This window comes from Rhineura floridana, chromosome 7 (assembly GCF_030035675.1).
Source record: "Rhineura floridana isolate rRhiFlo1 chromosome 7, rRhiFlo1.hap2, whole genome shotgun sequence".
In the NCBI taxonomy this organism is placed as follows: domain Eukaryota; kingdom Metazoa; phylum Chordata; class Lepidosauria; order Squamata; family Rhineuridae; genus Rhineura; species Rhineura floridana.
Genome location: NC_084486.1, coordinates 63,420,509 through 63,437,721, shown reverse-complemented (window position 1 = coordinate 63,437,721; position 17,213 = coordinate 63,420,509). Strand labels below are relative to the sequence as shown.

General features: G+C 40.3%; 1 long non-coding RNA gene across 2 annotated transcripts in view; it reads right to left on the bottom strand.

Moving 5' to 3' along the window:
• LOC133388405 (uncharacterized) overlaps positions 1–17,213 on the bottom strand; it is a 29,492-nt gene that overhangs the window by 4,484 nt on the left and 7,795 nt on the right. The window contains exons 1-2 of one of the 2 annotated variants that reach the window (XR_009763791.1): positions 12,392–12,458; positions 10,927–10,999 (exon numbers count right to left, since the gene is read on the bottom strand). This is a non-coding gene — a long non-coding RNA (uncharacterized LOC133388405). Of the gene's footprint in view, positions 1–10,926; positions 11,000–12,391; positions 12,459–17,213 lie in introns of those variants that run through there. The other variant, XR_009763790.1, reaches the window with a different exon arrangement.

Sequence of the window (17,213 nt, the reverse complement as noted above, 5' to 3'; positions counted from 1 at the left end):
GTAGGGTCTGAACATTCCTCCAGTAATATAGGATCAAAGTGTTTGATTTGATTTTCCTAGAAAATATAGATAAAAAATGGTCCTTAAGAATTTAGATTTTCATTTTTAAACCATGTTTCTACTTGTCCTTGTGGCTGCTAGAAAAATGTGAGGATCATGAGCTCTGCTGAAAATTCAGAAACCAATGTTATTTTAGGCACCTTTGCTTGTGTAATATTTGGTATTGTATTGACAGCCAAACAGAAGAAGACACCAAGGATAAAATGGAAACACTTTTTTGATGTTGTGTATCAGTGACACCGATTCTGTGAACCGTAGATAAACTTTAATGAGATTGCCCATGTTCTTACTATTCAGGGTACTTGTAAGCAATGCATTTGCAGGATCAGGAGCTAAATCCTTTTGGATAACCTCAATATTTAAGCCCATATGAGTGGGCTAAAGAGAGTAATAATTCAGCCTTAACTTTCCTTTGTTCAAATACATGATTATTACAATTTGTGTTAGTTTGAATATTTTACATGTAAAGTGTTCATGGATGGGTGCATGCAAGGAAAGAGCAGCGTGGAGATTGTGCAGCAGCTTTGGTTTTTATTTAAATATAAAAATGTGATTTGCAGGTTGCCATAATCATTGCTGAAATCCTACTGAAGGATTTTGGATGTTATTAAAAATTAATAATTTAAAAAGGAATAATATTGATCTAATGAGCTACAATGGTTGCAACAGTTTGTCATGAATGTAGCTCTATTTAATCAGCAGGTTGTCATCCAAATATGCTGTGATTACATTTTATTGAAAAGCAAATATGCAGCCGATATTATAACCTGAGTAAAATTCCATGCATGCCAGTGCAAGTAACTCTGTGTAGTAAAACACTATTGAGTGGGAAGGAATGGCATGTTATTGCCCGTAATTACCAAATGCCCAAAGACTCAAGTCACTATGCTAAACAATGTGCTGACAATCATGTGAAAAGGGATTGTCTTGTCGATGTTCTTGTTGGAGTGCTATAAAAATATTGTCTGCCTTCATGGAGTTTAAACTATCTGTATTCAGAGGCAGAGGGATTTGTCCCCCAAATACATAAACATTAAAAGCATAAAAACCTTTCTGGTTTCACTGGAAAATTTCAACAACAACGAGACTGGATAATTAAATAGAACTTTCCATACTCCCTCTGCTAGATGCAGTAACATCAGTGATGTTTTCTGCCATTAATAGATCTATTGAATTTGGATTGCCAGTCCACAGCCTTCTGAAATTAGCAGAAAGTCGTTTCTTAGTATGTTCTTGGAACACATTTATTTGGAGCTTTTGCAACTAAAATCCTGGCATTTTACCTTCAAATATATAAATAGTAGTACCTAGTTTTGGAGAAAACACATATAAGACAAAGGTAATTTCTCAGAGCAGGAATGGGAAATCTGTGACCCTCCAGATGTTGCTGGACTCTGACTCCTATCATTCCTGATTATTAGCCATGCTGGCTAGGGCTGATGGAGTCCAACAGTGTCTGGAGGACCACTTGTTCCTCATCCTTGCCCTAGAGCTTTGCCTTAACTTCAACCATGGCAAGCAGTCTAGCAGGGCTAATGGTCAGAGATGATGTGAGTTCCAATCCAAAACATCCAGAGGGCATCAGGTTGGGGAAACCAGTAGAGCTGTCTGAGCCCTTTCTGTGACTGAGAGAGACAAGTTCTCTCCTCTCCACTACAACCCCCACCCCACCCCATGAAAGCCTAAGCCAAAGTGAAGGGACAGAGAATATCACTCAACATAGTACTGTTCCCAAGACTAGGCAAAAGCTTCAATTCACCCCTCAAAGATTCTTGATGTTTTCATGGCCACCATGTCATATCACAAAATGCATTTAAATCACATTTCACAAATAGCTTGTCATGCAGCATAGGGGGAGCTTATTTTTGGAGTAAGAAGATCAAAACCAACCCTACTGTTGTCCATGGAAGCTAGTCACGTCAAGGGAGAGCGATTGCCCACATTACCCTTCTTGTATTGGAGTGTATCTCCATAATCTTAATCATTTCAGAACAGCAAGGGGCAGGGAGGAAATGGTAGTCTGGAATGACAAAAGTACCTCTTTTGTATTTCTGATAGATGAGGTACATTGATTTAGCGAAAGGTGGGGAAAAGCATGCCAGAACTGTGACTTATACAAAACTGCAGCAGGTACACTTCTCCAATGGCAGGCAATTCTGGTGTGGCTCTGCAGGTGCAATTATAACATTCAGTCATTCCTGATGCTGGGACACTGCAGATACTTTGCTCTCATTGGGGGCAGGGAAGACTGATTGGAACGAGATACTCCAGAGTCTTATAGGAGCCTTTAAAAAATTTGTTGCTAATGGCAGGGCTGAGTGATCTGTGGCCCTCCAGATGTTGCTGGACTACAAGTCCCATCTTCCCTGATCAGTGCCCACAGTGGCTGGGGCTCAGGGAAGTTGGAGTCCAAAAGACGGAGGGCCCCTGGTTCCCCACCATTGTTTCATGGGACACTAGAAGATCTCTCAAGTCATGCTGTATGCGTCCCAGCTCAGTTTGGGAATGACACTTTAAAAATGAAAGATGTAAGCCCTCTTCAGAGAGCCCCTCCCTTCATCCCAATCCTTCCTCCCATGCAAAGATACAGTGGACACTTAAGCGATTCTCAGACACAAGCATCGGATATTTAAGACTGAAGAGAAAAGTTGGACACTAGAAAGTTAACATTTTTAGGAGTCAGCATCAAACACCTAGATATACCTTCTAATTCTACTTCTCATTTCTGCTTATACCAAGACAGAGACAGAGAGAAGACTCCAGGGTGTCTCCGAATGATAGGAAACTTCATAAGTCTATAGGACACAGGACTGCTGTGCTCTAGCGTTGGATATTAGGTTGCAGAAAGAAATAATAATGGTAGACCTCTGTCCCACCTAGCCTGAGTGACCAGCCTCCCTTGCCTACTTGCATGGAGGAGCCCTATGCGGAGACACTGTGTATTTATTTATTTATTTATTTATTTATTAAATTTATATACCGCCCGACTAGCAATAGCTCTCTGGGCGGTGAACATAAAATAGCATAAAAATACAATGAATAACAAAATAATACTAAAATACAATCAATATACAATAAAATACAATCCAATACAATAAACATTTTAAAAAGTAAATCAGTGTAACTTAAAATGCTTCAGAGAATAGGAAGGTTTTGACCTGGCACTGGAAGGAGAGCAGAGTTGGCGCCAGGCGTACTTCCTCGGGGAGACTGTTCCATAGTTCGGGGGCCACCACTGAGAAGGCCCTAGATCTTGTCATCACCCTCCGGGCCTCCCTGTGAGTTGGAACCCGGAGGAGGGCCTTCGTAGCAGAACGAAGTGCACGGGCTGGTTCATATCGGAAGAGGCGTTCCGCAAGGTATCGTGGTCCTGCACCGTATAAGGCTTTATAGGTTAATACCAACACTTTGAATCTAGCCCAGAAACATATTGGCAACCAGTGCAAGCTGGCCAGAACAGGTGTTATATGCTCGGACCGCTTGGTCCTTGTCAGCAATCTGGCCGCCGCATTTTGCACTAGTTGTAGCTTCCGAACTGTCTTCAAAGGTAGCCCTAAGTAAAGCGCATTACAGTAATCCAAACTGTACCAGAGCATGAATCACTGATGTAAGGTCCTCTTTACTCAAATAGGGACGTAGCTGGGCTACCAACCGAAGTTGGTAAAACGCATTCCTAACCACCGAGGCTACTTGAGCCTCAAGTGAGAGGGAAGAGTCTAAAAAGACTCCCAGACTACGAACCCGGTCCTTTAGGGGGAGTGTAACCCCGTCCAGGACAGGGTATATATCCACCATCCAATCAGAGAAACCATCCACCAACAGCATCTCGGTCTTGTCAGCCTCAGTTTGTTAGTTCTCATCCAGTCCATTGTCGCGGCCAGGCAACGGTTCAGCACATCAACAGCCTCACCTGAAGAAGATGAAAAGGAGAAGTAGAGTTGCGTGTCATCAACGTACTGATGACAACGCACTCCAAAACTCCTGATGACCGCGCCTAACAGCTTCATGTAGATGTTAAAAAGTATGGGAGACAAAACTGAACCCTGCGGGACCCCACATTGGAGAACCCATGGTGTCGAGCAGTGTTCCCCAAGCACTACCTTCTGGAGACGACCCGCCAAGTAGGAGCGGAACCACTGCCAAGCAGTACCTCCAACTCCCAACTCCGCGAGCCTCTCCAGAAGGATACCATGGTCGATGGTATCAAAAGCCGCTGAGAGATCGAGGAGAATCAACAGAGTTACACTCCCTCTGTCTCTCTCCCGACATAGGTCATCAAACAGGGTGACCAAGGCTGTCTCAGTGCCAAAAACTCCTTAGGAAAGGGGTTGTGCAGCAGAATATAGGATCAGGCTCCAAAAGCAGTTTCCAAACATTCAAGATGCATCAGTGGACTTTTGCCTTTATTTGGGCTATATATGTCAGTCACTCCACTAGATCAAAAATGCCTTTTGTGGTAACCTGGTGCTTATAACAGTTTGATAATAATAGAATTAAATGAACCATTTCTAAATGGTTTGGAATTGAGAATGAGATTATTTGGCTCCTGACACAACAAATTCAAAGGAGGTATACAAACAAAATGAATGCAGAATGGTGACATGGGGGAAGGGGAGGATGCAACTTTGAGATTTTCATCCTTTCTGATATATCTTAACATCTCAAGAATCCCATGGGCAATTGCATTTCTCAGTTCCATTTTTACATTTAAAAAGCTTTAAACTATAAACATATAAAGGCTGAGAAACCAGAAATATTTGGCATAGTTCTGCATATCGAGGGATCAGTATCTATGGGAGTCTACCTCCCATGATAGGAAAATTCTGCTTGCACCACTAAAGATATTGGGCTGGGTCCAGATTTTCCTTTCTGTAGGCGGAAAGGCTTCATCCATCCATGGAGCGTTTGTGATCTGGCAGAAGGATCCTGTTGGTGGAGAGTTCCCCAGCTCTCTGGGAGTTGTCTCTCTGCTACCACCACTCCTGGCCTGCCAGGAGGAGAGAATGGAATCCGGCTTAGGGGATGCTGCTGCTAGTTGAGAGCAAAGTCTAGAGCCAACCCATTGTTAAGTATAGGCCAAACAGCTTATGCCAACATTATTTTCCCCAATGTTCTGTATTTCAGATATATAGAATCTTTGGCACAAAGACATTTTCATTATCACCATTCTGATTTCCAATAATTCTTGGAATGCACAAAATAAGAAATTATGGATTTGTGTATTTACCTAATTATGTATTTTTTAAAAAAAGAAATAAGAGGCCTGTGTTGTCTGTTCTGTTTACAATGGTTTGTGTTGTGTGAAGACATATCAACTGTTGTATAGTGTTTTTATGATATAGAATTAATGGTCAGTACAGAAAACACTGCATAAATGTATATACATGTGTGTGTGTGCTGTGATTTTGTTAAATCTTACTGGTATAAAATCTGGTTCTAATTACATGAACTTATGTGAGCAATTTTATTATAAAAGTTTACATAAAAAAAACTTGTTGGCCCAGTTTGTTTTATTATTACAACACAATTGAAAATATGAGATGATTGATAGGGTCAGATCCAGCTGGGGAATGAAGGTCATCACCAAGGTCATATTAAGGGTCATGCTAAATGTGATATTGGACACATAACTGAACCTTGTATGCTTGATTTTTGTTTCTTATGCAGCAGTTATGTTTCAGTTGACCTCTTTTATTTTGAAGAAATAAATGTAGCCTCAGAGGAGGACAATCTGGCACTGTTTACTATAAACAAGACCTTCAAGAGCAAACAGCAGACAGGGAGAGGGCAATTCTGGGCTGGGAAGTAGTGGTGGACCAAAATTCCAGTCCCGTTTTCATGGGATGATTTGTTCTCCTGCATTGTTTTGTTCAGGTGGCTTCAGTGACTTTCAAAGTGGTGGTGGTGGAAGACATTTCTAAGAAATTGTGTGTGTGTGTGTGTGTGTGTGTGTGTGTATGTGTGTGTAGGCTTAATGATGAGGTGGCAGGGGATTTTGTTGTTGTTTTATCCTTTTTTTAAAAAAAAAGCCTTGCCAGCCACTCCTTTCGTCTGACAAGAATCTCCACTACATCCATGGGCATCAACAGGCATTTTTCTGGCACACTGGGGTGAGGGGTGGCAAAGTCAAACACTGACACAGGGGAGCAGGCTTGTTTTTCATCCTAAATGAGAAGAATAGTGCCTGTACATTGTGCCTCATATTTCAGGTTCTACAAACTCTATTTTTTAAAATGAGAGCTAGGATGTGTGGGATTATGGTTCATCTTGGGAGAAGGACAAGTGCCCCTGTCTCTCTGGTCTTTTTTTTTTTTTTTACAATAATTTTTATTCAAATTTTCATAAAACATAGAAAACAAAATCATAAAACATTCAAAGACAAAAAACAAAACAAAACAAAAATGATTAAACAAAAAAAAATGTTGACTTCCCATTTGTCACATATCAAATCAGTTATAGGTCTACAATATATAACAATCCTGTCTCTTAAATCATATTATAAAATCACTTTCCTCCAGTAGTTATCTTAATTAATCATCAAATCTCATAAACATTACTTTATTCTTTCCACAAAAAGTCAAAGAGAGGTTTCAATTCTTTAAGAAATATATCTATCAATTTTTCTCCAAATAAACATGTCAATTAATCCATCTCGTTAATAATTATAATAATCTTATTGTCATAACCATAGTCCAAATAAACATTTCGATTAATCCATCTCATCAGAATCTGTTAGGTCCAATAATTTCAATAGCCATTATTCCATTATCCCTATTAGTTCCATCTTCCATCTTCAATAGTCCTGTTAAGTCCAGCAATTTCAGTGTCCAATCTTCCATTATCAGTATTCCATAATAATCTTACTGTTGTAGCCATAGTCATATAATAAGAGTCTGATGGGAATTTCCTCTATCCCAAATATTTTCTTGCCATCCATTCTGAATAAGTTGCTGAAATACTGTTGTAAAGTCATATCTGTGTTCTTCTTTTTTACAAAATGCACTGGCTCATCTCTTAAGAGTTTTTCCATTGTCACATGGCTGCAGTTAATTCCATAGATTTTCTCTATATCAAGCTCCATCACATCATTCCAGTCCAGAAGATTATCCAAGCCATCGATAACTTTATCTCTAATATCTTCATTAATTTCTTCAGAGATAACGTTAAATTCCAAACAGTAGATTTTATTTCTAAAATCCATAAACTCCAGATCTTTTTCCAATTCCACATTTGTTCCAATCTCCAGGGCTTGTATCTTCCCTTTATTTTTTCTTTTCTCATCTCTGATCTCATTCTCCTCTCTCACAGGATCCCCTATTTCTTTAAGCTCCTGCGTCATTTTGCTCAGTTCAATTTTCAGCTCCTTACTACCCTGTCGCAGGGTTTGTTTCGTTATCTCAATCTCATCCATTATTTTCTGAAACATAATTACTTCCAGATTCTCAGCCACTTTCTTGATTGCCATTTTTAAAACCACGAAAACCAAGCAAAACAAAAATAAAGAAGAACCACTTCTTATTTCAGCAACAATTGGGTTAATATTCCAGGCTTGATGACATCACAGTATAAACAGAGCAACCTGCCTTATCTCTCTATGTTCAAGAATGCAAAACAAATTTAGTTCCCAGCATCAAAACAGTTAGTGGCGTCGTGAAGAAGCAGATTCGTCAAAATAAAATAGACCAAAAAGAGAATAATCCCAGACAATATAATATTCCTCGGAATAGAAATCAGGAATAGAAATCCCTCTTCTGTTTATTATCTTTAGAATACACTTCCAGGACAGCTTTTTGCGACAGAAACAGAGATAAGCTGTTAATTTCGTGAATAACAGAGAAGAGCTATATCTCACCCAGAAGTTGTCCAAAGCCGATCAATCTGACAAATCTCCTTTTGCTGCAACAATTTAAACCAAGTAAAAAAAAAATAGAAAGAAGGGTGCTTGCCTGTTAGTCCGTTCTCTCTTTAAAGAAAAGATAAACGTATCGCTTAAGCAGATAGAGCTTGTTAGGAAGTCCGTCCGGCATTGTTGGCTGGACCTTATCTCATAAATTAATGAAATCCAGTCCTCCCAACAAAAACAGGCTTTTGAGGTTGATCTCTACGTTTCTCCCTGCCCGGGAGAAATTTCATCAGCCAAAAAAAAAAAATGTTCTGACTGATTTATATCTGAATAAGCTTCTTTTGAGGCGGGAGCCCGTCCCAAAAGCAGGCACAAGCGAAGTCACCCTTCCCAGAAGTCTCCTGTCTCTCTGGTCTTGATGCCCATGACTCCACCCTTCTCAGTACCTCTTCCTGACATAGGAAGTGGAATCCGCTACATTCCTCACTTCCCTTATAGTTTTAAAAAATTAATGCTAAGTTGAAGGCCTTAATTTGGATTCGGACAGCAGCATGTTGGGAGGGCAAGGTTAATCTTTCCCTCTCCAGCTAATATCCTAAACCAAATCTACTAGCAATTATGCTTCAGAAAAAGTTTCCAATGGTATCAGTGTCCTTTTTTCTAAATGTAATTTCTGCATGGTGAGGGAGGGGCAGGGTTGAACTGGGAGCAAAATGCAGGGGGAGGTTTTATGATCCAAATCCACACACACACACACACACACACACACCACACACACCACACACACCACACACACACCACACACACACCACACACACACCACACACACACACCACACACACACCACACACACACCACACACACACCACACACACACCACACACACACACCACACACACACACACACACACACACACACCACACACACCACACACACCACACACCACACACACCACACACACACACACACACACACCAGCATGGCAATCACATTTCAAAAAAGGAATAATTCGTTCCTAGGTATTTCTTCCTCTCAGGTTAATTGCCATACAGGGGGAGGGGCTGATTTGGACTGAGATAATGGCCAGGGAGGGAAGTATTAGCCCTTGACTCCCCATGTGTTGTGGTCCTGGGGCCACCCAGCTTAGTACTGAAGATAGATGATGCAAGGTGCTCTTTCTGTGCTAGGAAGAGGAACAGGACACTATAACAGAGCACCTCATCAGCTGCAGGGAAGCACACACCCACAGCCTGCAAAATTCCTGGTACTTTATCTCTCCCCAGTTTCATTTTGTATCTTATCCCGTGAGCCACTGCAAATATTGGCTTGGCTCTACTGATAACTGGTGTGAAGCCCCAATCCGGACTTCATATTGGAGAGGGGGAGCTATGGCTACATTTTCATCAGAATTAGTGGTCAGATTAAGCATGCTTTAAAAAAAAAGTGAGTAATATGATGCATTCTGTGAATCATTACCCCATTATTCCAGACAAAGATTCCTATCAAGAATGTTGGGCTGACATGAGCAAACCTTTCCCCAAGCACTGATATGAGGCTTGACTCAGTTGTCCTCGCCTTTCTGCCTCCTAGTTAGGGGTGGGTGACTCAATTTCAGTTTCTGGCCATTTCTCATTTTTCCCCAATCTTAAATTCATTTATCCCCATTTCCACGTCAGTTTGTGAAAAAAAGTGTAAGTGAATCATCAGCATTTTATATCCAATTTTTCATACTATGTGTTTGCAAAGCTATTTTTCCCAATATACACATTTTTTCCAAAGCAGTTTTCCCTATTATAAGGCATTTTGGTATGTTATCTTCACTAATATATGCATTTTTCTACACATTACTTTGCTGGAGAACTACATTGCAAAATTCAGAAAAGTGCAAATTTTGAAGGGTGGCTGTGTTCCAGTTTGCATATTGTTTCAGAAAGTGCAAATTAGGTGAAATTTCTCCCCTACCCCTACCCCTGCTCTACTTTTCCCCTATGCACCTTCCATCACCTGTCTGAGCTCAATAAACTTAGTAACAAAATGACTAATTGGTAGCTGGCACCCTGGGAACCATTTCTTTCGCAGCTATGGGAGAAGACAGCATCTTTTCACACTTCCTTTGTTTTCTCATTTCACCATGGTAAACAAACAAAACAACAACTTTCTGAAGGTTTCAATTAGGGTGGGCAGAACACTAAACAGCTGGCTTTCACCAAATATTTCACAGTGTTTCAACACTAGAAGCAAAGAGGTTGGCATACAAAATTTTCTGATGCTATGTAGATTGAAGAGGGTTTTATCCAGAGCAGCAGGGCAGTGGCTGATGGGAAATGGTTATACTCACATCAGAGACACATCACAGGGAACTGATGTCTCCTCCTTCCTCTGCTTGTCACATCATTTAGATCAGGGATGGTGTCAAAGATTGGCATTGCAGGGCACCTGTCAAGGTCCATCTCACTGCATGGGGGCCACAACTGACTGCTGTCCTGCCTGGGCCACTGTACCCTGATGCTCCTGCTGTTTGCTGTTGCTGCTTGTTTATTTTTCCATATCTCTCACCCAGTGCTTCCAATTAATGCGTCCAGTATCTCTCTCAAGGTGTCCATGCATCATGACACTTTTCCCATCCCTGCCCAGGTTTTCAGTCAGTTGCTCAGTCTGAACAAGCAGCTGAATCACCAACTTCCTACTTAGCAGCATCTACACCACTGTTCTCCAACGTGAGGTCTCCAGATGTTGTTGGACTAAAAGTCCCATCATCCCCTAGCCAGCTTAGCCAATGGTTAGGCATGATAGGAATTGTAGTCCAACAACACTTGGGGGAAGCAGGGTTGAAGGACACTGATCTAAACTGTCCATAGAATATTCCAAATTCTTTAAAAATCCAAGACTGCAATGCTAAGCATAATACAGTAAGGTAAGAAACAAGCCTAGGCAAAATAACAAGATTTATGGGCATCTTGAATGGAATTTGAATTTATGGGAAGGAGAGATTAATGCCCACCCTGTACTCATACTCACACACCATTCTGCATTTTCTCTCCAGTTCAAAACCATCTGATTTTCTTTTCATTTATTCATATTTTTTGGCAGGCAAGCTGTAATGACAGAGAGCAATACAGAAAGGAAATCAAAATTAATTTTCTGGCAGTAAACAAATGCTTATTTATGTTTAGCACTTTGTTAGCAGACAGAAACGATGCTGGAGAGGAAAACAGGATTAAAATGTATTAACCATTCTGCTTGTCACAAAATATAAGTCCCATTGACAAGTGACAGACACTCAGGAGATGTTTCCTAATGAAATATGATAAAAGAACAAAACAGCAGCATTGGGGGATAGAAAAGGCCTTTGAACAAAGAAATTCCCACTTCATCCACACTCATGCTAACTCAATGCTGATAGATAAAGGGAGCATTCCTATGCTCCCTGGGTGAGTGGTTGCCATATGTCAGAAGAGGTGTCTCATCCACTGATTTTTCTGAGCAGCAATGTTGCATCTTGATCCAACACACAGAAGCAACAATCAAGTGGATTGTTAACCACACTGAAATCCCTTAGCAATCAATGAAATGTACAATCTGATCCTATGCACATTTACACAGAATTAAGTCCCCAGTAATGATTAATTAAGTTTATTTCCAGGTGCATGTTCGTAGGACTGCAGCCTTAAGCATGTCGAATATGATGTCGGGTTGTGGCTGCAGAACTCCTAAATCCATGTAATTTAAGAGGCACTGACTCACTAGAGTTCTTGGACTACACCCCATCATTCGTGACTCAGGGTTGGAAAACATTGCTGTAGACAGCCTGTGACTAGAGTACTGATTCTGAATTTGGGGAGTGAAGGTCCAAATTCCAGCTTGGCTCTGATATCTGATTTGAATCTTTAAATTTTTAATTTGCAGACTTCAAATCATTTTGAGTTCATTTTCAGTATATTTTACTCAACTGAACATTCATTCTTAGTCTGTCATTTGATAGAGGGAACAGCTCTCCTTTTCATTTCATCCTTTTGTATCTTCCTGGAAAAAAAGTTACTGTCACTGAACCTGCCATCCCTTATGTAAATTTCAACACTGACAAAGGATTTCCTGGTGAATATTCATATAGATGCCATAATTAAAGCCTACTTAAGCTTTTGCAAATTAATTCTGCAGGGAGGGTTGCATTTGCATTTACATGTAATGTACTTAGTTATGACGGATCCCATTCCTTCCTAATTAAAGCTGCTATTGCAAGTATTCTTCAGCTTCTGCCTTTGGGGTGATATTTTTCTTTTCTGTATTATATCTAATTTCTATTCAGTGCTAAAGATTACATCTTCTGGCTTTCAAAGCAGATCACACTCTCATCTGGATGAAATTCAACCTCTAATAAAAGCAATGGCAAATCTGCAGGGACTTTAAGTCTTGATTTTACTCTACAGAGTCATGTTTAATACGTCTCTTTGCTGGTGAGCTCCAAATCTTTTAAACTTTGAACTTACCCCAAACAGGAGAGGGAAAAGGATGTATCCAATCAAGTTAGGTAAATAGAGTTGCAACCATGAGCATGTGCGGTCAAGTCATTAGGGATGGGGGAGAAATTCCATTCACATTTAAAGCCAAAACTACCCACTTCACTCTTTCCAAAACACAGACATCCTTCAAAACCCAAACTTACCTGAATTCTGCAATGTAGTTCTCCAAGCCATGTTTTAAAAAGGCATGTATTAGGGGAAAGTGTGCAAAAAAACCCAGAGCTTGGAAGATTACTTTTAAAAAGTAATAAATTACAGTTACAGTTACATGGCCTAACAAAGTAGTAATTACCGTTACAATTACAATTGCTCTGAAAGTAACTGATTACTTTGCTTTTCCTCCAAAGTAATCACTACAATTACATTTCAGTTACTTTTAAAAAAAACCGCCTACAAGGTGCTGGTCTTGGCTGCTGCACATTTAAGTAGCCTAAAACAACATTAAAAATAAACAAACACATACAGAGGTAGTAGAATAAATATTTTTATTCATAAGATAGCAACGGCGGTCTCTCCGCTGGTAAGGGTGGTGGGGAGGGAGGCTGAGGCCACTACTCAGATCTTTGCATGTCAAACCAAGTGCAACCCCCCCACTCAGCCAGCCAGCAAGCAGAGTTCTCACTGGGACAAAGAAATTTGACCATATAACACCTGTCCTGGCGCAGCTGCACTGGCTACCGATATGTTTCCGGGCCAGATTCAAAGTGTTGGTTCTTACCTATAAAGCCCTAAACGGCATCGGACCGCAATACCTGATGGAGCGCCTCTCTCGCTATGTACCTACCCGTTCACTACGCTCGACGTCGAAGGCCCTTCTCCGGGTCCCAACCCATAAAGAGGCCCGGAGATCAACAACTAGATCTAGGGCCTTCTCGGTGGTGGCCCCCAAACTATGGAATGCCCTCCCAGACGAGATACGCCTGGCGCCTTCTCTGTTATCTTTTCGGCGCCAGGTAAAAACTTACCTTTTCGCCCAGGCTTTTTAAATTTTGTAAATTTTTAAATATTTTAATTTAACATTTTAAACTTAATATGATCTTAATTTAAATCTCAATGGCAATTTTATTAATGTTTTATAATTGTACTATATATTTTTTTTTTCCACACTTGCTCATATTTTAATTGTGATTTTATTTGTTGTACACCGCCCTGAGAGCTTTCTGCTATAGGGCGGTCTAGAAATGTAATAAAATAAAATAAAATAAAATAAAAATAATCTCTCACACTTAAAACACCTCCTGGACCCTGCCCTGCCACCAACTAAGGGACACTCACTCAAGCAAACATTTTCCCCTGAGATGCAAAAAGGTTAAAATACTGCAAATGCAGCACAGTAGCCAGAGAGGGTGGTGGAGGCCACTTTGTGTGCCAAGGGCAAAAACAGGATTCTCTCTCTCTCACTCACTCACTCACTCACACACACTCACACACACTCACACACACACACACACACTCACACACACACACACACACTCTCACACACACACACACACTCTCACACACACACTCTCACTCTCTCTCTCTCTCTCTCTCTCTCTCTCTCTCTCTCTCACACACACACACACACACACACACACACACACACACACGTTGTCATCTTTCACCTCCACAGTTCTTTATCTCTTCTGCTGCTGCCTCCTTCTCCTCCTTTATCTATATTCTTGACCTCCGGATCCTTTTTCCCTCCACTCCATTCTTCACCACCACTATCCATTTTTTAAAATAATTGTTTTCTCCACTCCACCTCGTCTCACTCTCTGTCTCCTCCCTCGTCGCCTCCTACCCATCCACAGAGCATGAGGAAAGAGCGACACTGCACAGAAGCCCAGCTTGAGGCACATGATTTTAATCCACAAATCAGAGGAGCAGAAGACTTCCCCTGCTCCCCCCCCAAGTAATGCCCCAAAGTAATTCTGGAAATGTTACAATTACTCCACAAAAGTAGTAAAAATACTCCTAGTTCTATTACAATCAAAATGTAAAGGAATAACCCACTTGTTACTCAAAAAAGTAATGAATTACAAGTAATTCGTTACTTGTAACTAGTTACTTCCAAGCGCTGATAAAAACAAACATATTTGTGGAAATAACATAAAAATGTATTATATTTGGAGAAATAGGTTGCAAAAATGTGTACATTTGTCAAAACTACATACAGAAATGTGTTTATTAGGAGAAATTCACACTAAAATGCTAAAGAATTTTCATGAGATTTTATTTTACAAAATTTTTTTGCAAATTGTTGTAGAAATTTGGAACTGAATTTAAGTTTGGAAAAACAAAAAATGGAGAGAACCAAAACTGACAGATCCTTCCATCCCTAGTAGTCATTAAATGTATCATATTTTTCCTTATAGTACTTGAGGATGGATCTCACGAAGGACCATGGCTTTGAATAAGACCAGCTTTGAATGGATGCAAGTCTCTTCATTCACAGCCATGATCTTTTAAACAGTAAAGCCAACTACCTTTCAGCCTTTCAATTTGATTCAGTTCACATTTAAAGGTGGACCTACCTAATTTGCAAAACAACACTTGACTAATTTTTCTAATTTTGTTTTAAAGCCATCCAAACTGGTGGCCATCATTGCATCTTGTGGGAGCTCATTCTATAGTATAACAATGTGCTGTGTGAACAAGAACTGTCTTTTGTCTGTCCTGAATCCTACACCATTCAGCTTCATCCTAGTTTTATGAGAGAGGGATAAAGAATGCATTCTGATTCTTTCTTTTGTACTCTGTTTACTGTCTAACTCACCCCATTCCTCCAGCTTAATTTCTTTCCATGCATGCCTGCCCAGCATCTTCACTTTCCCTTTGCTGTGTTTGGTATTAGGATCCTCCTATATTTACCACTTCCCAGAATTTACCAGCTCCAAGGTTGTTGGTCCATTCTATATGCTACTGGAATATAAAGTCTTTTATAAGTTCCTACATATTAACCAATGTTCATTTTGTAATACTGCTTAGAAACCTTGGTGATTAAGTGATATATAAATAGCTGAAATAAAATAAAACAATAAATACATATTGTAATAAGCACTCTTTGATTCAAGCCTTTGGCTTGTTGCCTAATTGCTAATTCCCACTAATATATGTAACTTGCCCTGTGGCACCCCATGACTCTGAATTAAAGATCTCATTATACATGTCAGTCATATTCACATGTATATATGTGTGTTTGTATGTAGCCTGTGATCGAGGACACACGGTAACAGATAAGGACACAGCATACTGATGATGACTGTGTACATTCAACAAATGACAGATCTGAAAAACTCTGAAGGTTTTATATACTGTAGAACAAAGAAAAGATGACTTTTAATTAGTAGGTATTATATTACCCAATTTGATTTCTGTTGATTCTATTTCTAATCCAAAAGTAATTGTCAATTGTGCTAATATAAGGACAAAGATTACCACATTTTAATAACTTCTGCTATCTGCTTTACAAAAGACCAATGAGTTCTGAAGTTCTGATTAGTGTTAGACACAGATTTAGGGTTGGTGTTCATATGCTGTTTTGTTTTAGTATGCTTTAGAGTACTTTTAGTGTTTTTATTTGCTACCCTGGGCTCCTTCTGGGAGGAAGGGTGGGATATAAATTTAATAAATCAATCAGTGTAGACAATGCTGAGCTAGATGGATGGTAGCATTCGCCTGAGGTGAAGGGCAAGACTGCACCCTAAATAAATGAGCTCAACAGTTTAACCTTATTTCAATACTGTCAATGGGACAGTATCCTCCACCACACTGGCAGGCAACAGGCTAGTTTAAGACAGGTGTGGTATACACCAATCTGTTCTCCAGTTTGTTCATCTTCAACTAGTAGATCAGGACCCAGTACCAGGCCAAGACCTGATCTAAGGTGGGTTTCAACAGCAGCATTAACAACATACAAATATATGGTAAAAAATTAAGAAATGGGTCTCCAAATGCATGTTTGTGTTAAGGGAGGGTCCCAGGTCAGAAAAGGTTGAAGTCAACTGTTCCAGTACCTTGTTGCCATTCCCTGTCCCCAGCATTGGCCACCTGAGGCAGCTGCCTAGTTCTGCCTAATGGTGTGACTGTCCAGGGCTCCCACATCCTTCTTAGGAGACCTAAGATGGTAGCCAAGGCAATGGGTAGCTCTGTCAGCACCAGGACTGGGTAAGTATTTAGCTAAAACTGAACTTGGCCCTGGACTTTCTGATACTTTAGCTAACTTTGTGCACCATCTTGAATGCTGTGAGCTTCCGCAGCTTTTCCTCATACCGGATTTTTGTTAATGTGAAACTGCCCACTCTTTGCTTTCCTAATGTAAAACAGACTTTGGACTCCTCCAGAGGTCCTCTTGCATTCTTTTTCTATAGGAGCACAGGGGGGGAAGCTTCCCCAGCTTTATTTTCCCAAGGTAATCCATGTGCGCACATAGAAGTGTGTAAGAAACAGACAGATTGCAGCAATACATTTCCAAGTTTCATATATGGGGCAGAGGGGGGGAGAGGCTGGCTAGTCTGGATGGGACAATCTGTTGAAGCCCAACCAGAGCTGGAGGCATTAGCAAGTGTGAATTACACACAATCAACTCTCTCCCTCACTGCCCACCTGCACAGCTCCTGCTATTTTGATTTTCTTTTCCTGGCCCTTCAACTTGCTGTCCAGCCTGCTCTTTGCTTTGCTAACATGAAACTGATCAGCCTGCATCTTTGCTTTGCTAATGTGAAACTGACTTTACCAAAATAATAAACTCAGAAGATGGTGGAAAACAAATTAACATGGAATGGAACCACTGCCAGTTTGATGGAAT